We start from the raw sequence: 20,423 nt of genomic DNA, 5'->3' as shown, positions 1-20,423 counted from the left end.
AATGTGTCCTTCCTTTGTTGTCCTGAGAGAAAAGAAATGTTGCCTATTTGCAGGAATGAAAGACTAAATTTAAAAATGCTTGTAAAGTAACATGAAATCCTCTATCTACTTATTAACACACTTTGCTTGCAAAAAAACCCTATTTTAACCTTATTTGTCACATGTGATATTTTCACTAATCTAAACATAAAATCTGATCTAGAGAGTATTAATTGCTGTGTGCATGTGTAAATATAAAAGAACTCATTTTTTTAATTGTTTTTCTTTATAAATGCAAATGCTAATCTTTCCTTGATCTTTAGCAGGGGAGACAAGTGTGGAGGAAGAGGGGTACAATGATTTTGATGGATTAAAGGTCAATTATGGGCCTAATCTCAGCTTCAATGATGATTTTTCTCAATTCAGGCTCAAAACAGGCCACTGCAGGATTTCATACATGATGTACTAATTCTCCTACGGCATCCCCTAGTTCTCCTACAAGATCCCCTGTTTTACTACACGATGTTACTGATTTACTATACGAAATTATAATTCATCGAATGACCAAGAAAATCAAATCCAAATTGGATGGAACAAATTTTTTTATTGACTAGGATTTCTTAGGTCCCCATTCCAAGTGGAATCACTCAAAAAGACCTTTGTTAACCCATGGTAAAAAATAACAGAAAACTACTAGTCGAAAATATAGAAATTCGAGAAATAGTGAGCTAGTAAATATATAAAATGACTAACCTAATCAAGTGAAAATGGAATGGGGTAATTTTTGTTATGAACTAGAATGTTTTTTGATCTAATGCAATTGGAACCAACTTTATTGAAGCTTGTTAGCATGCTCTAAAAAATAACATAAATTTGTTGTTCTTTGTCACAAAGGAGTTCCAGAAATCTAGATTTGGGAATAAGAAGACTAATCCAAGTAGCTCAATGATTACTATGACCTTCCAAATCTTTTCCAATGATGAAATGATGCTTGTTATTTTCAAAATAACTTACATCAACCATTCAACCCAATCCTACAACAAGAAACCATTAATACTAAATGCAGAAATAAAAACAAGAGATGCATGTGAATAAGAAGTGAAAAAAAGGAAAGAAAATGATACAAAAGGGCTCTGAGGCTCCTGGGATGACCAAGCCCAAGGAAACTCAGAGTCCTATGGAGTAGAACAAGATTTAGAAGTTGAACACGACACCAATATTCATTATTTTCATCAATACAATTACATCCCTGTAAGAAAATACAATGGAGTTGCAGAAATAAAATTCTCTCCACAAGAACACTAATGAAAATCTCCCACTAGAGGCAAATTCGATTTGGTACTTATAAAAAATGATTAGTAATATTTCCCCATGAATGGAGGAATATTTCCCCACCAAAATCCCTTGATTAGTGGATTTGGTTCCCAATACTAGGAATCCGCATTAAATGGCAAGGAACACATTCCTAGATTTTCTCAATCATTGGAGTTCCACAATTTGTACCATAATTCCATAATATCTTGTTGATTTATTATTTAATAGTGAGCCTCTTGTAGTAAGGAGCAAGTCCCTAAACTATCTCCTCCTCCAAATCTTCATAATCTGCCCAATATTCTCATAATATTCCACAAAAATAAATAATATTAGGCACAAATATGCAATTATTCATAAACCTTCCTAATGAATATACTAAAGTTAAAAATACATTATTTAATGCAAAAAGAGAGGTTTAGTGTGCTCAAGTATGGTCATAGGCCTTAATTTATGTTTAATTTAAAGGCATGGGCCTTAATTTATGTCTAATTTAGAGGCCCATCATACCTCCCTGCTGAAAGTGTTTCTCATCCTCTGAGCAACTTAGTGACCTCATTGTGCCTCATTCATGGCCCTGGTGGCCTCTCTCTTGTGCATTAAGAATCTTGGTTGTAAGTTCTATAGAATTTTCTCTACAAATCAGCTAGCTCACTGATATCATGTAGAAATTTCACCTACAGATCAAATTAATATATGAAATGCCCTAAAGCATAATACTAGATCTACATCTATCATAAATTTTGTGGAAGCTAATCAACCATGAGCATCATCAAGCATGAACACATATAACTCTTAAGAAGGAATCAATCACACATAACACAGAAGAATTTATCTGGGAAAAGCACCAGCCTAAAACCCCATCTCTGTATTATCAATCAAGTGGAAATCCTCAACAACATACAAAAAGAATCAGCTCAAAATCTATCCTGCTCTCTCTGTACTCTGATGATGTAGCTCATGGACTACCTAGGCCTATATATATAGGCTACACAAGTCCTCCAAGCTCCTATTTCCATGCGCAATTTTGATTGGGGTCCAATTACATAACATGTGTGAATTGGCCCAAATCATACATGCATGCTCTGCGCTGTCCTGGGATTCCTGTACTGTAGCTCTCTCTGCCGCTCCATCCGCATCTGTCTCTACCCAATCAGTTAGTTCTTCTACTCCTCATCGGGGCTCTCATAGCAAAGTCGAATCAAAGGGGTTGGGTACCTCAAGGATCCTGCCCCTCCTCCTTGAGATGATCACTCCACATCACCCCACCTCCTACCTAGAGGTATGGCTGCATGTGATCCCTCAGCCCACCTAGCTCGAAGTTTGCCCCTACTGGAAGTCTCTGCATGAGTAGGTGTCTCTACTCGATCTCCACTCAGCTTCCCCTGTTGTGGCTGCTCCATAATCTCCTGAAGCTACTGCACTAATCGTGGCTCCTCCACAATCATTTGAGACTTCTTCTGGTGCTGCATGTTGAGAGGTAATATACTCACCCTCTCAACCACCAAGCCTCCATCAGTTGCCTTGCTACTCAAGGCTTTGCATGCATCTTGAACCTCAAGAGCATACAAGTTCTTGACCCGTGAACCGATCTGCTTCACCTGTCTAGTGATGATGTGTCTAAGGAAAACCTTTCCCTTACTGAAGACTACATCATAGCCTTTGTCTTCCAGCATCGCGATCGACACCAAGTTTCTCTTCAGTCCTAGTACATACTTGACATCGGTCAAGGTAAGGCGAGCTCCATGCTCCCTCTAAAAAATAATTGTGCCTACACCTGAGACATTGTACTTTTCATCATTACCCATCGCTATGAGTATGTGGATATCTTTCTCCTCCAAAGTACTGAACAAAATCTTGTTGTCGGTCATGTGGAAAGAAGCTCCACTGTCAAGAAACCAACCACTTCCCACCATGGATGAAACCATGCATGCGAAGAGTGTGAAATCCAACTCGAACTATGAAGCAAATGCCTCACCTTCAGATCCTTCCCCGGATCCCTTCTTGGATTTCCTCTGTGGACAATTTGTAGCAAAATGGCCCACCTCATGAAAACGAAAGCATCGCACTTTCGATTTGTCAACCTTCTTCCCACCATGGGAAGAACTGGATTCGGAAAGAGAAACCTTCTCCTTCCCCTTCTTCACCTTACTCACTAAGTCATATTTCTCTTCATCCTCCATGGATGAAGAACCGTCTTTAGTGCTCCGTCTAATCTCCTCATGCATCAAATCTGACCATAGTCATTCCCAATCTAGCAGTTTCTCCCTTCCATTAACCGAGTCCTGGTAGTTGTGCCAGCTCTTAGGAAGGCCAAGAAGTGATAGGCTCACCATGTCATCATCAGATGTCACGACCCCTACACTTGCAAGCTCATCCCTGCATGATATGAGCTTGCTCAGATACATAGAGATTGTGTCGCCCTTTTCACACTTGATCTTTCAAAGTTTTTCCTTCAGTGCCAGCTTCCTCTGATCACTGCTATTCTGATAAAGATCTTTCAACGTTTTGCACATTGAAAACGGAGTCTCCTTCCCATGGAGGCTCGAGACTATGTGATCTCGAACTCCCTCTAGGATGATTCTCCTAGCTCTAGCCACACACTTCTTCCATTCCGCCAGTTGAGTAGCATCAATCGGCTTCGGAACTTCTTGATCAATGAAGTCCTTAAGACCATTATCTTCTAATATTGCCTCTATCCGATCCTTCCAGGCTATATAATTTGAACTTCCATCAAGGGCATATTCGAGTCTCAAACAATAGAATTCCATTGGTGAAATAGATGTGATAAGAACTCAACTCAATATTCAGAAACCACAAACTTCAACTTCTCCCTTCTTCTATATTGTTCTTCCTTGATCACCTATGCTCCAATACCATGTAGAACTTTTTCTACAAAACCTCGCTCCGATACCATGTAGAATTTCACCTGTAGATCAAACTAATATATGCAATGTACTAAAGCATAATACTAGATCTACATCCACCATAAATTTTGCGGAAGCTAATCAACCATGAGCAACATCAAGCATGAACACATATAACTGATAAGAAGGAATCAATCACACATAACACAGAATAATTTATCCGGGAAAAGCACCAGCCTAAAACCCCATCTCTGTATTATCAGTCAAGTGGAAATCCTCAACAACATACAAAAAGAATCAGCTCAAAATCTATCATGCTCTCTCTATACTCTGATGATGTAGCTCATGGACTACCTAGGCCTATATATATAGGTTTCACAAGTCCTCCAAGCTCCTATTTCCTTGCGCAATTTTGATTGGGGTCTATTTACATAACATGTGTGAATTGGCCCAAATCATACCTGCTGTCACCTCAGGTCCAACTACGCAGTCATAGAAGGAAGAAGATTCCTTCCTCATGCAAGGAATATTGACTAGGAATATCCTAGCATCTGTTAGTACACTATCCCTCATCTGATCTCAACTGGGTCTCTGTCTGAACTGCCATGCATCAGTTATCCATGAGAGAATACTCAATTATCTGAAAATAATAGTTGTCACATGCATGCAAGCATCAACAAACTCTATCTCATTAATTTAACAACTTGTTAAATTAATCTAACTGAACTTGACTAAGTTAAACTAAGTCAACTGATCCTCTCAATATAGAACTCATCCTTAATTCCTAAATCAATGGAGCAAATCAAGGACACATTCCCCATTCAATGGAGAAACTATTACATGTTCTCACAAAGACTTCAAGTTTGATTTTCGTTAACTAATTAACTCATGGAGAATTAATTAATTAATATTCAAAATGCTGGTAAGACCAAATTCGAATTTTACTTCCTATTTTAGACCAAGGAGTGCCTAAAAATAGGACTCCAACCTGAACTGCTAAAAATAGAACTTCTATTTTTAGCACTTCCATTTTTCATTCCCTGTTACACAATCCAGCACTAATGCCCAAACTGCTATTTTTAGCAGTGCTATTTTTAGCACTTCTATTTTTAGCAATTTCTTGTTGCCAATTTTCAACAAGTTATTCAAGGACAAGCCCAAAAACCTATATGTGCAAAGAAAAATAATTGTTTCTTGAGACCATTAGTTTGCATTATTCCCCTTATTCAAGATGGTTCTTGAAAAATTTTCAGTTTAGCAAGGTCTTCCACATCCTTATCTACCTTTTGCTACCTTGTTCCACCATTTGGACACCTCTAAAACCTTCAAAATTCCTTTAGATGAGAACTATGACATCCTGTAGTAATTCCTGTCAAAACTACAGGAAACACTTTTTGAGCATAAATGATAGTTTGAGCCTGGGACAGGCCCTCAACTTGACTCCCATGCCTTTCTCTCATTTCTATAACATCTTTTAGGCCTTGGACAAAATCTAGAAAGAGATTAGAGACCTCTTGGAAAGTATCTTTCTATCACTGCAGTTTGAGTTCTGTTTTGATGGTGGATGCTTCATTTCCTTTTGTTGCCTTCTTCTTATTTCTTGTGGCCTAGATGGTTGACTAATGGCCTTGGAGTTCTCTATTTTGATTAGGTCTCTCTTAGGAACTGTCATTTTGGGTTTTGGCACAATTTTTTCTTTCTTCCTTCTTGTAGCTACATTTTGTCTTCCTGTAGTAGTCATTGCTTCTTCTTTCAGAGTCTTCTAACTGTATGGGAGTGATGAGAAATGATGTAAGATTGTGAAAATGGAGAGGATGTTACGTTTTCTTTTTCAAGAAATTTTCAGGGTGAGATAGGGTTTGTTCTTGAAATTATGAAAGGGGATGGATGAATGATGGATAGATAGTGAATATGAAGTGGATGAAGGGCTTGGAGTGTTGTGGTGACTTGGCCTTTGCAAAAAATTGTTCTTTTAACTGCTATCCTCATTCCTTGAAATCATCACCCTTCATAATTTGACTTTTCAGCATTGCATGAGTGAAGTAGTGAGTTGCAATTAACTAGTTGAAGGTGGTTGAGACTGCTGACCCATCCTTAGCTTATAGAACCTCATCTCTCATTCATTGACAACAAATTTCTAACTATAATATGCTCAAGAGAAGAGGTCAAGAATATTGCATACCTGTAGCTACCTTATGGTTGTTGGAGATACATGTATGCTTCTGCTGAGTTGATGTTGTTGTGCTTCTCATGACTCAGGTACTTCTTGACTGCCTTTTTCTTTTTTGTTGATCTTATTCTGCTGATGGGGTGTCTTCTTGTTGATGTGCAGGTGATGGCTTCCTTTGTTGTTGCTGAGCTCTGGAGGAGTTTCATTGTGCCTATAGTTATGTTTCTCCTCTTTCAATCATGGTGCTGAAGGTTAGGCCTGAAGCCTGCTATTACTTCCAAATAGATTGTTGTAGCTACCCTTTTTTTTTAATGTTTGTGTCCTTTCTATGTTGGAGGGTAAATAGGTATTGGAATGAGTGGAAGGTGTGGCCATAGAGTGACATGGTCATGATGAGTGTTGGTTGAGATGTGGTGAATTCAATGTTCTCTTTTCCTATTCCAAAACAGGCCAGTGTGATAATTTTTCCATCGGACTGCCTTTCCTGTAGATTTTCATAACTTCTTGTAGTACTACAGGAAACTCCTGTAGTAATTTAGGACAACCTCTTGTAGCAGACTTGTTTTGTCCATATCTCCCAAACGGTAGAATGGATTGACTTGAAACTTTATGAGCATGTTTCCATCATCATTATGCACCTCCCCATAAAATAAAATTTGCTCAATGGATACAAGGATCTCGAGAAAAACTAAAAATGGTTGAAGTTGATGGAGGTCGATTTCTTGGAAACCGTGCACTGGAATTTGCAAAAATTGCTTGGGAATGTTACCATCATCCATATGCATCTCCCCATGAAACACATTTTTAAATGGATGCATGGATATCGAGAAAATGCAAAAATGGATGTAGGCAATGGACACTAATTTCTCGAAAATTGTGCACTGGAATTTGCTAAAATTTCTTAAGCATGTGTTGTAGCAGCTACAACCATGCTCAAAAAATTTTCCTTAGCCTATTTTGGAGCCTCCCTACCAACCTTACACAACACTTTGTCTTGCTTCGTCGATCACAATGGATATATTCCCCTCACAAGATGCTCACTCAGACTTCGTCCAGCTGCAAACTGAGCAGCTTCCCCTCGAAAATTGCGCATTTTTTTAGGGCAACCAGCCTTCCATCAAGAAATTACGCGATCCTCTCTTACAGCCTGCTAGGCTCCAGGATTTCGCAATCCTACCAGCCAACCAGCGCAAATTTTCCCAGCAATAGGTTGTTCAGCTAGGGATTTGCACAAATCTGGCAGCATTCAACTGCTCTACCTAAAAATTGCGCAAACCTACTAGGCATTCAATGCAGATCCCAGCCAGAAATGCGCATTGTTCTCTAGCAGTCAAATAGTCTCTTGCATGTGCAGCTAAGTTGACCGGTTCCCTCCGGGACTGAGCAAAATAGACTTGCATGCATAGGTTGTTTCTCCCAAGGCAGCATGCAAAGGCATGCCTTGTTTCAGGGATCTATGTTTAGCAGTTGGAGGTTACATGCAAGGAGAATTTATGAAACCTCCCACCAAGTGTCACTTCCCCTAGATTCATGGCATGCGCGTCACAACCTCGATTTTATCAAAACTCATCAACCGGAAGCTGCAGAGTTCATTCCTCACATCAACCTTGCAGCTCTGACATCCCACATCATATCTAGGAGTAGTCAACACATTCATCTCAGTTGTTTTGGGGTAAGCCCGCTCCTCATGCCTTGTGTTGCATTCCTGTCGCTTTTTTTGTTTTCACTTGTGGGAGTACTATTTGCTTGATTTCTTTGAACACTTGTTGTCGTTTACATATATACTAGCTTGTCCTAGCTCTATTTTAGTTTTCATTTCTATATCACTATTGTCTCATGCATGAAACTATTTTGCACGGACGTTCGCCCAACCAGTGAACTTCCTCACCTACATGCATGTTGATCTGTTTACTGAATCTTTCATTCATGTTTTGCATGCACTGTCAATCACTTTTTTTATCACTTAGTGTTGCCATGCATTCACCGACTTACTTTCTTTCAGTCACCCGTCAGTGATTCGGGCCAACCTTGGCCCGGGCTCTGCCTTCACCAAGACTGCATTGTGCAATCTGGGAAAGGAAGTCTCACCTTCCCCTCTATATTTGTGCATTCCTACCCATCACTGGCCTCCACGACTATTTTGTGCATTTCTGGAGGACAGTGGCTTCTTGGCATAAAAAATTGCGTAAATATGTCCCTAGGCGAGCAGTCCTTCCCAGTCGAATTGCGCATTACACAATCCCAGCAGTCAGCAGTGATACTGGACTATGCATTGCATAGTTCCAGCACTCATCTAGTCTCCCAGCAACCCAAACTGTGTCATGAGCAGCCTTGGCAGTCGGTCTCCCGACCTCCCAGCTGAAATTGCACAACCTTCATGATCATTCACCCAGGTATGTTGCAAGTCAGTTCTCATGTTCATTTTGGTTTTCAACTAACAGATTTCTTGCTATGAGTGTTTTCATGTCTCCAGGTATCGCAGGTGTGCGTTTGCCTCTCAACAATACAAGGACAATGGTTTCCAAGAGATCAAAGATGAGGACACCGTTCAAATCACGCTTGAGGATGCAATCGATCAATTGTCTATGAGCTCACCTACACATGAAAACATCAAGTTGTTCGTAGACAAGGACATCAAGTGGCTGCATCTCGGTGATCGACATCGTGAAAGCAGCTAAAGACAACATACCAAATGCAACGAATGCAAGAGGAGGGTTGTTGACAACACGCAGACGAAACAAGGTTGCAAGCTCAAGCAGGTCCATTGATGATGAAAGCAACTTTGGTGACTTCGGCTATGGAGTGACGGTGTGACATGAAGATCGCGCGAAGGTAGAAGATGTAACAAAGTAGGAGTTTCATGTGCTGAAGTAGCAACTCAGGAAGAACATGAAGTTGCACAGACAGACGAATGAGTTGCAGTAGGATCGGGAACAGCATTGGGCGCAACGTGCAGTCACGGATGAAACTACGCCCAGACAAGTTAAAGGTTCATCCCAGCAGCCAACACGGAGTAGACATGGTGAGTAGTGTGGTTGATCACATGCAAGGGATTCAGCAGCATGCATGTCATTGTGCGCACGCATGCAATCCAACCCATTCAATACTCACTAAGGAAAAGACAAGAAGCAACTCCAATTGGAGCTGAACGAGTACTTTGGCAAGTTGATGCACATGACCACCATCACACACTTGAATATCAACACGGACACTATGCAGCAGTTAGTTCAGCCGCACCCAAGAAGACCATGCACATGTTAGCAACGAGTTGGATGAAGGGGCCAAACCAATGCACTGGTTGAAACAGAAGCAAGAGTTTGCTTCAGCAAGATTTCACCATGAGGTGCATGCATACCATCACAGACGACCAAGATTGGCATCAGCTCACCAACTTCACCATCACAAGCATGTCAAAGAGTTGGTCTCACCACAGCAGACCGAGTGTCAGTGATGTCTTGCAAGACTTACTCAAGCCATGTTGTCTCACATGAGTACATGTGCATTGTAATGTTGATTCCTGTCAAGTGTAAGTCAAGTGTCAACGGTTGGATGTAATAGTCATAGAGTTGGTGAAGAGTCATGAGGGTATTTGAACTGTCACAAAGGGGAATGTTAAGGGTCACCCCACCATTTGTTATAAATAGTCCCTCATATCTCATTGTATAGGCTTTTGGTCAATCAAGCTTCTACTAAGGCTATTTTGAAGAAGGCTTGGACAGTATTGTAACGCGCCTTAGCTTCTCCACTGCACAGAGCTAGTACATCTCTTTGGAGGAGCAGGCAGATGTCGCTGTAATGTTCCACTGTTGGGGCTGGCAGGTTTACATGGATGTATTGTATGATTGTGACTTACACTTATTTATATAATAAGAGCAAGCACATTTTCATGCATATGTTGTTATTGTAGATGGACTGCTCCGATTGCTTTAATGATATGTGTTCTTTAACTTACGTACTTGTGTACGAAATTATTCACATGAAATCATATGAATCTTGTTGTTAAGGTGTTCCATATGTTTTTAATTATGTCACCGTCCATGTCGACTGCTCTATCGAACATCAGACAGATCTTTCACTTCAACCTTGCTATAACAACTGTCGCACTCGTCTCAGACTTATCCGTGAGTGTTGTACATGTTATCTTACCTTGTATGATGCATCTGGGTGGACTACTCTGCCAGAAGTTGTGTATGTCCTTTGTGTTGTGTGTTCTTGGCCAAGTTGGGATTGATCCCTTTCAACCTGGAACTCACCTTCACCTCCTTCCCCTTTCAAAGTGTTGGAACCTCTCATACACCTTCCTTGACTCACTACATCAGTCACACCCTTGTTGCTGACAGAGTTATTCTACTTGCCTCTATGGGACACCGCGGTCAAGGAATTATCTTACGAACCACTATTGGGACTCCTACACCAAACGGTCTAAGGTCTAATTGGGACTTCTTACCGGGGAGATCCCCTTGACATGTTGGCGGGTCTAGCATCGTCAACATTTCCAGCGCTAGAAGGAGGTCCTGATGTCAAGCAGTGTCCTCTCATCCAGTTTTGAATCTTTTCATATCTTTCATGGATTCTTGCATTCTTCTTCCCCCGAGGTGTTTTTCGAATCATGAAGATGTCTCCATTTTGGGAAAGCTTTTCAATCTCTTATCCACAAAAACATATAATGGTGAAGGCGAAGTGGCCTGGCCTGAGAACTTACATAGCTTTCTTTCCATGATTTATGAGGAATATGAGTTTACTGATGATCAGGTTAGTTTGTTTCTTGCATACACACTTCGTGAATCTCCATTTCGTTGGGTGCTCAGCCTATCGGTTGACACCATGCACTCATGTGAGCACTTCTATGATCTTATTGAAGACACATTCTATCATTTTGATCCAGACCATCTTGACCATAAACTATTACAGCAATAGAGGGCTCCACATGAATTCGTTATTGATTTTTGGCAGCTCTTCCGTGACTTACAGTTTCAATCTCCAAGGAGCCAAATGAAGTTTTCTTATCTCTGGGATTGGTTCGAGTACTATCTTAAGAAATATGCCTGTCCCAAGAGAAAGCTTGATGTCAAGCCTCGCTCAACCTTCTTCGTTGATGGAACTGCCCAATCTCATGTGGGAGTAGGCATTGTCTCAACAGACTGTCCGCCTCCCTCTCATTCAATAGTTCCCCCATCACCTAGTGATACTGAGGATCATGTTTTCACACCTATTCATCCTTCACACTCTCCCAATATCACTCCACTCCATTTTTTGCATAGATTTGGTTGTGAGTCCTTCGATTTCCCATGTGCGTTCTTTTCTTCAACCTCCGTCTTCGCACTCAGGTGTTCCTCCAAATGATGTTGTCTTGTGTTTGTCCATTTCGGACTCTTCACTTGTTGTGAATGAAAAACAACCCACTTGTTAGTGTCAGTCTTTGCAGCCTTCCTCCAGTGATCAAACATGCTCTTACAAAGTGATTTTAAGGTGTCAAGGTCAAATTTTGTCATTTCAATGAGTCTTCAAGTAAAATTTGGTCACTAGGTATTGGGTCTAGGGTTTTCTTTTACTATTGCCAAAGTTGTCCAAATGTCAGTCCATGTCACCATTCAGCTGAGTGTACCATCATTCAGAGGGTTTCATCATCGTGTCAAGTTCCAATGGGTCATTTTATACCTTGTTCATGCTTCAATTGTGCCTAGGTAAGGTTCATTTCTCTCCCCTAGGGTTTTGAAGGCAATTTCTCTTGGATGGTCAAATCATCAACAAAACTTGTATCCTGATATTCATACACCTTCCCCTATCCTTAATGTACCTTATTAAACACTTCCCATCACTGATATCCCTCAAATTCCTCATTTTCGCACAAACCCTAGTTTCTTGCTACAACTTGACAATTTTCTAGGCTAGGCCTGTGTTTTGCCCTTTTGGACCTCTTCCCCTCACTCAATCTCTAAAATTCCACTTTCCCCTACTTCCTAACATCCCTCCCTACTTCCCAAAATTTTCTCAAGAATTTAGAAGCCCCTTATCCCCTTCATTTCGCTTCATTTCGACAAATCCCCTGTTCCACACATCAGGATAGGTTTTACTTCAATGATGTTTCTGAGCAAGAAAAGATGAATTTGGGAAAACTGAGAGAATTTTTTGTCCAAAATAGGCCAAGGAAGAAAAATATTCTTCACTTTTTACACAGGTTTCATGGTTTTAGAGGAATGTCAAAAATACAGTTGCCTCAGGAGAATTGATGCACCTCTGAAATGACCTTGGAAAAATAAAGTTTTCGCCTAGCTTGGTTGGCCAAATGACTTGCTTGATGAGTCAAATGATAACTAGACACAAAGATATTTCCAATGAGCTATCATGAGATCAATTTGGAGTTGAGGAAGACCTTCAAAAGTTGACTGCAACAACACTCTACCTTGAGGCAGCCTCATTTTGCACATTTTGACCAGTCTTGGGAGATTTGATTTTTGACAAGGCAAATGAACTCTAAATTGAAAAATTAAAGTTGGGTTGGAAAGCAGACTAAATAAAATTTCCAACAAGCTATCTTGTGCCAAATTTTGACACCAGGAAGGCCTCCAAAAGTCTCTTGCCAAAAGGTGCTACGCATTGAGATGGCACGGGGCATTGGGCAGCCCTCTGCAGTGTAAAAAATGAACTAGCTCGACGCATTGAGATGGCGCAGCGCATTGGGCTAAAAAGCATGAAATCCATTCAAATATTCCTCCAAAGACTCTCAAATTGCTAAACTCTTCATTTCCCAAGCAAGTTAACATTCCTCCGTAACCAATGAATGAATTTTCCTTGGTGCTTATGGTGATTTAATGGATAAAAATTAAAACCCCACCTCCTTGCATTTTTTGTCAAAAAACAATTGCATAGGGTTTATAAGTTGTATTTCTTGCTGCTAATTCCACTCCTAGCCATTTCTCACTCCCTCATTCCTTCATTCCCTCAATATTTTTCTCCCTCTCTTTACATTCTCATCTACCCATTCCACATTTCCCATATCCCTAGTCAACTAACCCTAAATCCCTAATCCCACTATCCCAAACCCTAGTCAAATATCCCCAAAACCCTAATTGCCATCCCAGACCCTAAATATCATCCCCTAAACCATTTCATTCCCAAAAACCCTACAGCTAGCATCAAACCCTCCCCTCACCAGTTCCACTCATCCATGGAGCTCAAAAACATGAAGGCAAAATCGGCAAGCTGCCAAGAGGAGGAAAATCAAATTGACCACACTTAAGCAAGAAATTCAAGTTGATCGTGAGTCTTGGCTTGAGAGAAAAAACATGCACCTAAAAAGGATGCTAGAGAAGGCCAACAATGAGAAAAACATGTTGAGGAACTTGGCATATCATTACATGGTGAGAAACAAAGTGTGCAAGGCAAGAATCGCGAAATTGAAGGCCAAGTTGAAGAAAGCATCGAGGAAGCGAAAACAAGATAGACTTCAGATCTTGGTTGAGGCTTCATTGGCCCAACACAACTCTTGATGAAGGACACTCAGCCCAAATTTCAAGAAATTTGGGACACTTTTTGCAATTTTGGAATTTTTGAACTAAAAAAACAAAGTTTTCTGCCCAATGCGCCGTGCCACCTGGCGCTCGCTTTTGATGGGGACCTCCTTTTCAGGAAAAATCAGCATTTTTGGATTTTTAATGGAAAAATATGCATGCTCACAAATGTCCAAGAAATTTTGACAGGTTTTGAACTTCCAAAAAGGTCAAAAACACCTCAAAAATTACCTTTCTGCCCCTTTTTTGACACACAGGAAGCAGTCTTGGGAGAACTCAATTTTGGAGGGGCAAATGGAGGCCAAATTCAAAAATTCCACTTGTACTGGAAAGTAGACAGGTAGAGCTTTCCAACAATCCCACTTGGAGTAAATTTGGACACCAGGAAGGCCTTCAAAATCAGCTGCAAAAAGGTGCTATGCATAGGGAAATCAACGCGGCGCATTAGAGGAATTTTGCTCCTTTTTTGTCAAAAACTCTGTTTTTCGCCTAGTTTTTTCACAGTTTGACTTTTTTTCTTCTAATTGTCAAAATAATGATGTAATTTAATGTGAAATGGTGGATTTTGATGTAATTATGCTAAATTTTCACTCATAGATGTAGATTCATCCATCAAAAGGTAGTTTGCAACTGAATGAATCAGTTTCCTAGTTTTTAGAGGCAAGTTGTTCCACTGCCTACTTTTTAGTTCTCAGTTTAGATTTTGTTGGAACAGCTCCTAATCTTATGAGCTCGACCCCTAGAGGCTAGGATGAGTTTTTGGTTGCCTATATCTTGTAATTTTTCAGTCATTAGCATGGTTGGACTTTTGGGAAATCTTGGAGCTTCATTGTATACTCATTTCAGCAGTTTGGCTAAGGAATAGACCAGTGGTTTGCAACATTTTATGGGATTCATGTGGCATCTTGCTTTGGTATTGTGTTTTCTTCTGTAATTGTAAGTCTACATGTGTTTTATGTATGCCATATCTCTCTTTATTTCATCTTAACTAAATCAAACAAGGATAAAGGTAGAATACATTGAAAATGCAGTGCTCTACCTAGGGTTTGCTTAGTTATCTATGTTTTCAGCTGTTTGAAAAGGATCCTTGAGTTTTTCATGCCCTTTTCAACTCCTCATCTGTCTAAAACCTCTCCATATCACTCAATTTGAAGTACCAAATCACTTGCCTACCTTGCCCCATAGAGATCTCTGCAAAACTGAGCCTCATTCCCCAGGCCCAAATCTGCCTTTCACATTTGAGCCAACAAAACATCATCAAATTCAATCAAACACCTCTGTACACATACCTAGCCTAAAATAAATCATCACATCATTCATCTCAAGCTTTCATTGGCCATATTTTCCGAGATTGACAAGGAGAGAGCCCTCTCCCGACCTGGTAAGGCTAGCTACCAGGTTAAGCATGGTTTGATGTTACCCTATATCCTACCTTTCTCAGCCTGAGATAGATTTAGGCCCTAACACCACTAACAAAATTGGTGTTGCACAGCCAACACGCGCTGTCATTCATGAAGAGTATAAGTGGGAGTTTGGACATCAACACTTGGTGAAGGATGACTCCCTTCCATCCGAACCCCCTCCATTCTTTCCTAGCCTCTTTCGTGAACCTGCCATCCATGGTTTTTCATGTGTGTCTTCATCCACAGATGCACCCATTGTTGATCATTCGCAGGACTCACTGGATGTTAGTCCATCATTCGACAACGGAAAGGATAAGTTATTCATTGAAGATCCACTTGATCCTTCATCTGTCTTTTTCAGAAACATAGAGGATGAGTTCATTCACTTTTCATATACCCCTCTGTTTGATTCATCTGATCATGAGGATGCCGAAGAATTCATTGATTTTCCTGATCGTGGTACTCGTGATCCATTTGCTTCCAATTGTTATCATGATCATGAATCTATAGCAGTTGAACTTTCGAAGCCATTGGTGTATGATGATCTACCTGATGATGAAGTTGAGACATGCAAGACTGTCGAGGAACTTTAGCCCGAGCTGATGGTTATTTCAGGCCCTCGCTCTATTGAGGTTAGTCTCACTTCCAATCATGAAATTTTTCAATCACCCAAGGCTCCTCATCACTCATATGTATGCATTGAAGATCCATCTTACACACAGATCACACTTCCTCCACTCAAACTGCACAATCCCATTGCTCATGCTTTGGAGGAGTCTTACATTGCAAGCACTTGTTCGTGACTCAAGTTGTCTTTGTTTCTTTCATTTTCTTGCATATCACAGTCAAGAGTGTGCTTGTGCTTCAAATTTGTACATAGTGTCACACAACACCATGAGAAGTCCATGAACGGTCCGTCATGCACTTGCACTCACTTATGTCACGTGGGCACTTTTAAACACGAATTGTGGTTGTCTTCATTATTATATCTTTCGTTATTGCTGGTTCACACCACTCGGTTGCTCGCGAACTAAGCCTTCACCAACATGGGTCTACCAATGTGTTGGTGGCTGCATTGGAAGTATCACTTCACGTGATCAGGCATGTGCACCGTTAGTGTAGGAGTAGGAGTAGTGTTTGCTTTCAGTTGTTTGCTTACATGCTTGTTTGCTTACTTGCTTTGTTTGCTTGTTTGTTTGCTTGTTTATTTGCTTTCTTGTTTGTTTACTTGCTTCGCTTTCATTTTGGCTTCTTCTCTTGCTTTGCTTTATTGATTGTTAGTTCATTCGCTTGTTTCGTTCATAGGTTAGTTTTGCATGAAACCGTGTATGACTCTTGAAGCGAGCTGGGTAAAGTACAAGAGGGCTCGTACAACTATAACTACTTGGTTATCTATCATCTTGCCTCTGTATGATGAGCTTGTTACTTTAGTCCATGATACGTCGAAGGAAAATATGTACTATTCAAAGTGAACCTTGGTGAAAACACAACGCTTGCGTGCTAACTAGTGTCACCTTCTCTAGTCGGTTGTTTTTGGGTTAACCCTTATCAGCCCAGTTAAGTAGAGTAAGGTGAGGGGAGAAATCTTAACATGCACGTCAGAGATATAATAAACTACTTCTCTGCTAGAACAACCTCTTATGCTCTCAATAAGTCGGGATCCCTCTTCCGCCTCTTAAATGAACAAGTGGTATGCATACTGAAAATGGAAAAAATGAAAAGTAAAAAAAAAATGAAAAATGAATAAGGCGAAAGAAGATAAGGGCTTCTTGTGCAGGGAGGTGATGCAAGTAACTCTACCGGGGTACTGACCTGGCTCGTTGGCAACGGATCCATGCTTGTGTTCCTATGTGACTCCACCGGGGTACTGTCTAGGCCTACTGGCAGTGGAGAAACACCAGAGATGAAACTAAGACTCTGACGACTATACTGCTTTTGCACCTATATACCCCTCAACCCCAATTGAAACAACCGTGTTGCCTTGGCTTGGAATGTGTGTCAATCAACTAAGATTCTGGCAAATGCTACATCTTACAATCAAACTAGTGTGAAACCAAGATGAGTTGAGAGCTGAAAAATACTTCCGGAGGTGTTAGACTTGTTTTTCACGAACAAGGTCCATTCAGAGGGATGGAGTTCTATTGGTGTGTTGCCAAGTGTTGTAACGACTACAACCACCCTCAAAAATTTTGCCTTAGCCTGTTTTGGTTCTCCCTACCAACCTTACATAGCACTTTGTCTTGCTTCATCAAGTACTCAAGCTTCAAGTGTTTTCCTCGCACAAAGGTAGCCTGTCGATCACAATTGATCTATTTCCCTCATAGGATGCTCATTTGGACTTCGTCCAGCTGCAAGCTGAGAAGAATCCCTTGAAAATTGCACATTTTTGGAGGGAAACCAGCCTTCCCTCCAGAAATTGCGCAATCCTCTCTAACAACCTCCTGGGCTCCAAGATTGCGCAATCCTACCAGCCAACCCTCCCAGCAGGATTTACACAAATTTTCCCAGCAGGAGGCTATTCAGCCCAAGATTTGCAAAAATTTGGGTAGCAGTCAACTACTGTACCCAGAAATTGTGCAAACCTCCTAGGCAGTCAGCCCATCTCCCAGCCAGAAATGTGCATTTTTCTCCAGAAGTCAAACAGTCTCTTGCATGTGCATCTGAGTTAACTAGTTCCCTCCGGGACTAAGAAAAACAAACTTTCATGCATGGGTTGTTTCTTCCAAGGCAACATGCAAAGGCATCCCTTGTTTTAGGGATCTATGTTTAGCAGTTGGAGGTTACATGCAAGGAGAAATTCTGAAACCTCCCACCAAGTGTCACTTCCCCTAGATTCGTGGCATGCGCGTCATAGCCTCGATGTTACAAAGACTCATCAACTGGACACTACAAAGCTCATTCCTCATGTCATCAACCTTGTAGCTCTGACATCCCACATCACATCTAGGAGCAGTCGACACATTCAACGCAACTGTTTTGGGGTAAGCTCGCCCCCCATGCCTTGTGCTGCATTCCTGTCGCTTTTTGTGTTTTTGCTTGTGGGAGTATTGTTTGCTTGATTTCTTTGAACACTTGCTGTCGTTTACATATAAACTAGCTTTTCCTATCTCTATTTCAGTTTTCGTTGCTATCTCACTACTGTCACATGCATGCAACTATTTTGCATTGGTGTTCGCCCAACCAGCGTATTGCCTCACCCACATGTTTGTTGATCTATTTGTTGAATATCTCATTCATGTTTTGCATGCACTGTCAATCACTTCTGCTATCACTTAGTGTCGCCATGCATTCACTGACTTACTTACTTTCAGTAGCCCATCGGTGAGTCAGGCAAACCTTGGCCCGGGCTCTACCTTCACCAAGGCTGCATTGCACAATCTAGGAAAGTAAGGCTCACCTTCCTCTCTATATTTACGCATTCCTACCCGGCACTGGCCTCAAGGATTGTTGTGCGCATTTCTGGAGGACAGTGGCTGCTTGGCCCAAGAAATTGCGCAGATATGTCCTTTTTCCAGCAGTCCTTCCCAGCTGGAATTGTGCATTACACAATCCTAGCAGTCAGTAGCCAGACTGGACTATGCATTGTGCAGTTCCAGTAGTCAGCCATGTTGAAAATAATACTGAGAGGGAGGGGTGAATCAGTATTATCAAATTCTTTTTCCACCTATATAAAGATTAGCAGATCTGACTAATGAAACTTGTAAATACCTTCCAGACTTATAATTTAATTTATTCTTCAGATGTTGATCATTAATCTGTGTGTCAGAACCATATAACAGTAAGCAGGAACAGAAAAGTAGAGCAGAAATTCATACAAAAGAACACAAGATATAAGGTGGAAACCCAATGTGGGTGAAAACCACCTGCTACAATATGTCTCTATCTTCTTTCAATTAGAAACTTCCTTTTACAATGATTATGTACTGGTGCAGTCTTATACCAGCACGCAGGCTTCAACCTGCAAAAGGCTGCAACCTTCTCTCGTTCTCCAGACTCTTCTGGAAGGGAGCTACAACCCCCTTAGCTCTTGTACTAACTGAGGTACTAGTTCGTAGGTGCTGACCTACAGAAGACTTCTCTTTTCTTCCAGGGACCATGTTTCATAAATTTTCAAACTGGATCCATGAATATCAATCAAACATCAAATAGATCGGCAATCAACCAACTTCCTTGTACAAATACTGAATCAATAACTTCTCAAAATACAGTACTAGTAACCAGACACCAATTCAGAACCCTGAACACTGCAGTAATAGACAAAAGCAGCTAAAACATATTTCAAGGAAAAGTCCGCAGCTTCACCAATAGAAACCTGCGTACGTCCTTAGTATTCAGTTCGTTAACTTGCGGGTATATGCACCTATGCTGTGTTGGATCTGCGAGTATCCACACCTGCGCTCTGTCAAACCTGCGTATATCCGCACATGCGCCTGTCGAGTTTGCGGGTATCCAAGCCTGTGCTGTGTCGAGCCTGTGGTATCCGCGCCTGCGTTGTGTCAAACTTGCGAGTATCCGCGCCTGCGCTGTGTCAAACCTGCCTGTATAGAAATTTATCAGACTTCAATTATACCTCAGATTCTCAGATTTATAGATCTGATCATGCGCCAAAGAGATCTCGACCCATCAGTAGATCCGTCTTGTAATGCTCAGGTTTCTCCTTGATTCAGGTCCAACTATAACTCGTCAATCGATCACCAGTATTTCAGATCTTGCTCTTCTCAAGATATTCAACCCATTAGTCACCCCCAAGCCAAATGATCTCCTTTCCTTTTTATAGTCTAGGCCTTACTCAAACCATGGTCCAAAACCATAGAGATCCAATACTAGGGACCCAAAACCTGGGTTCAATACTTTAGATGCAAACACCACGGACCAAAACCATAGCATCAAAAAATGTCGGGCTAAATGCCATGGACCAACCATAAGATTTCCCACATGCGCGCTTTTCTCTACATGAAAGTGTGTGTACTTTACGTCCGCACTTTTTGTTTGGAGAACCTACGTACATGTTCACAACTTTTGTTCGACGCACCTGCGTATGTCCGCGGCTTTGTCAACAGGAGCCTACGGGTATCTCATTTTGTACTATTTTGAGAGCCTGAACTTATGATCTGCTATTTGAGTGAGTTGCCATCAAGGACAACACTTATGTCATCGAGCCAAACCTGTGTCATAATTCCAA

The sequence above is a fragment of the Pinus tabuliformis genome, chromosome X, assembly GCF_031772625.1.
Source record: "Pinus tabuliformis cultivar Carrire ecotype Pingquan chromosome X, CPIR1, whole genome shotgun sequence".
In the NCBI taxonomy this organism is placed as follows: domain Eukaryota; kingdom Viridiplantae; phylum Streptophyta; class Pinopsida; order Pinales; family Pinaceae; genus Pinus; species Pinus tabuliformis.
Note: the sequence above shows the minus strand (reverse complement) of the source record.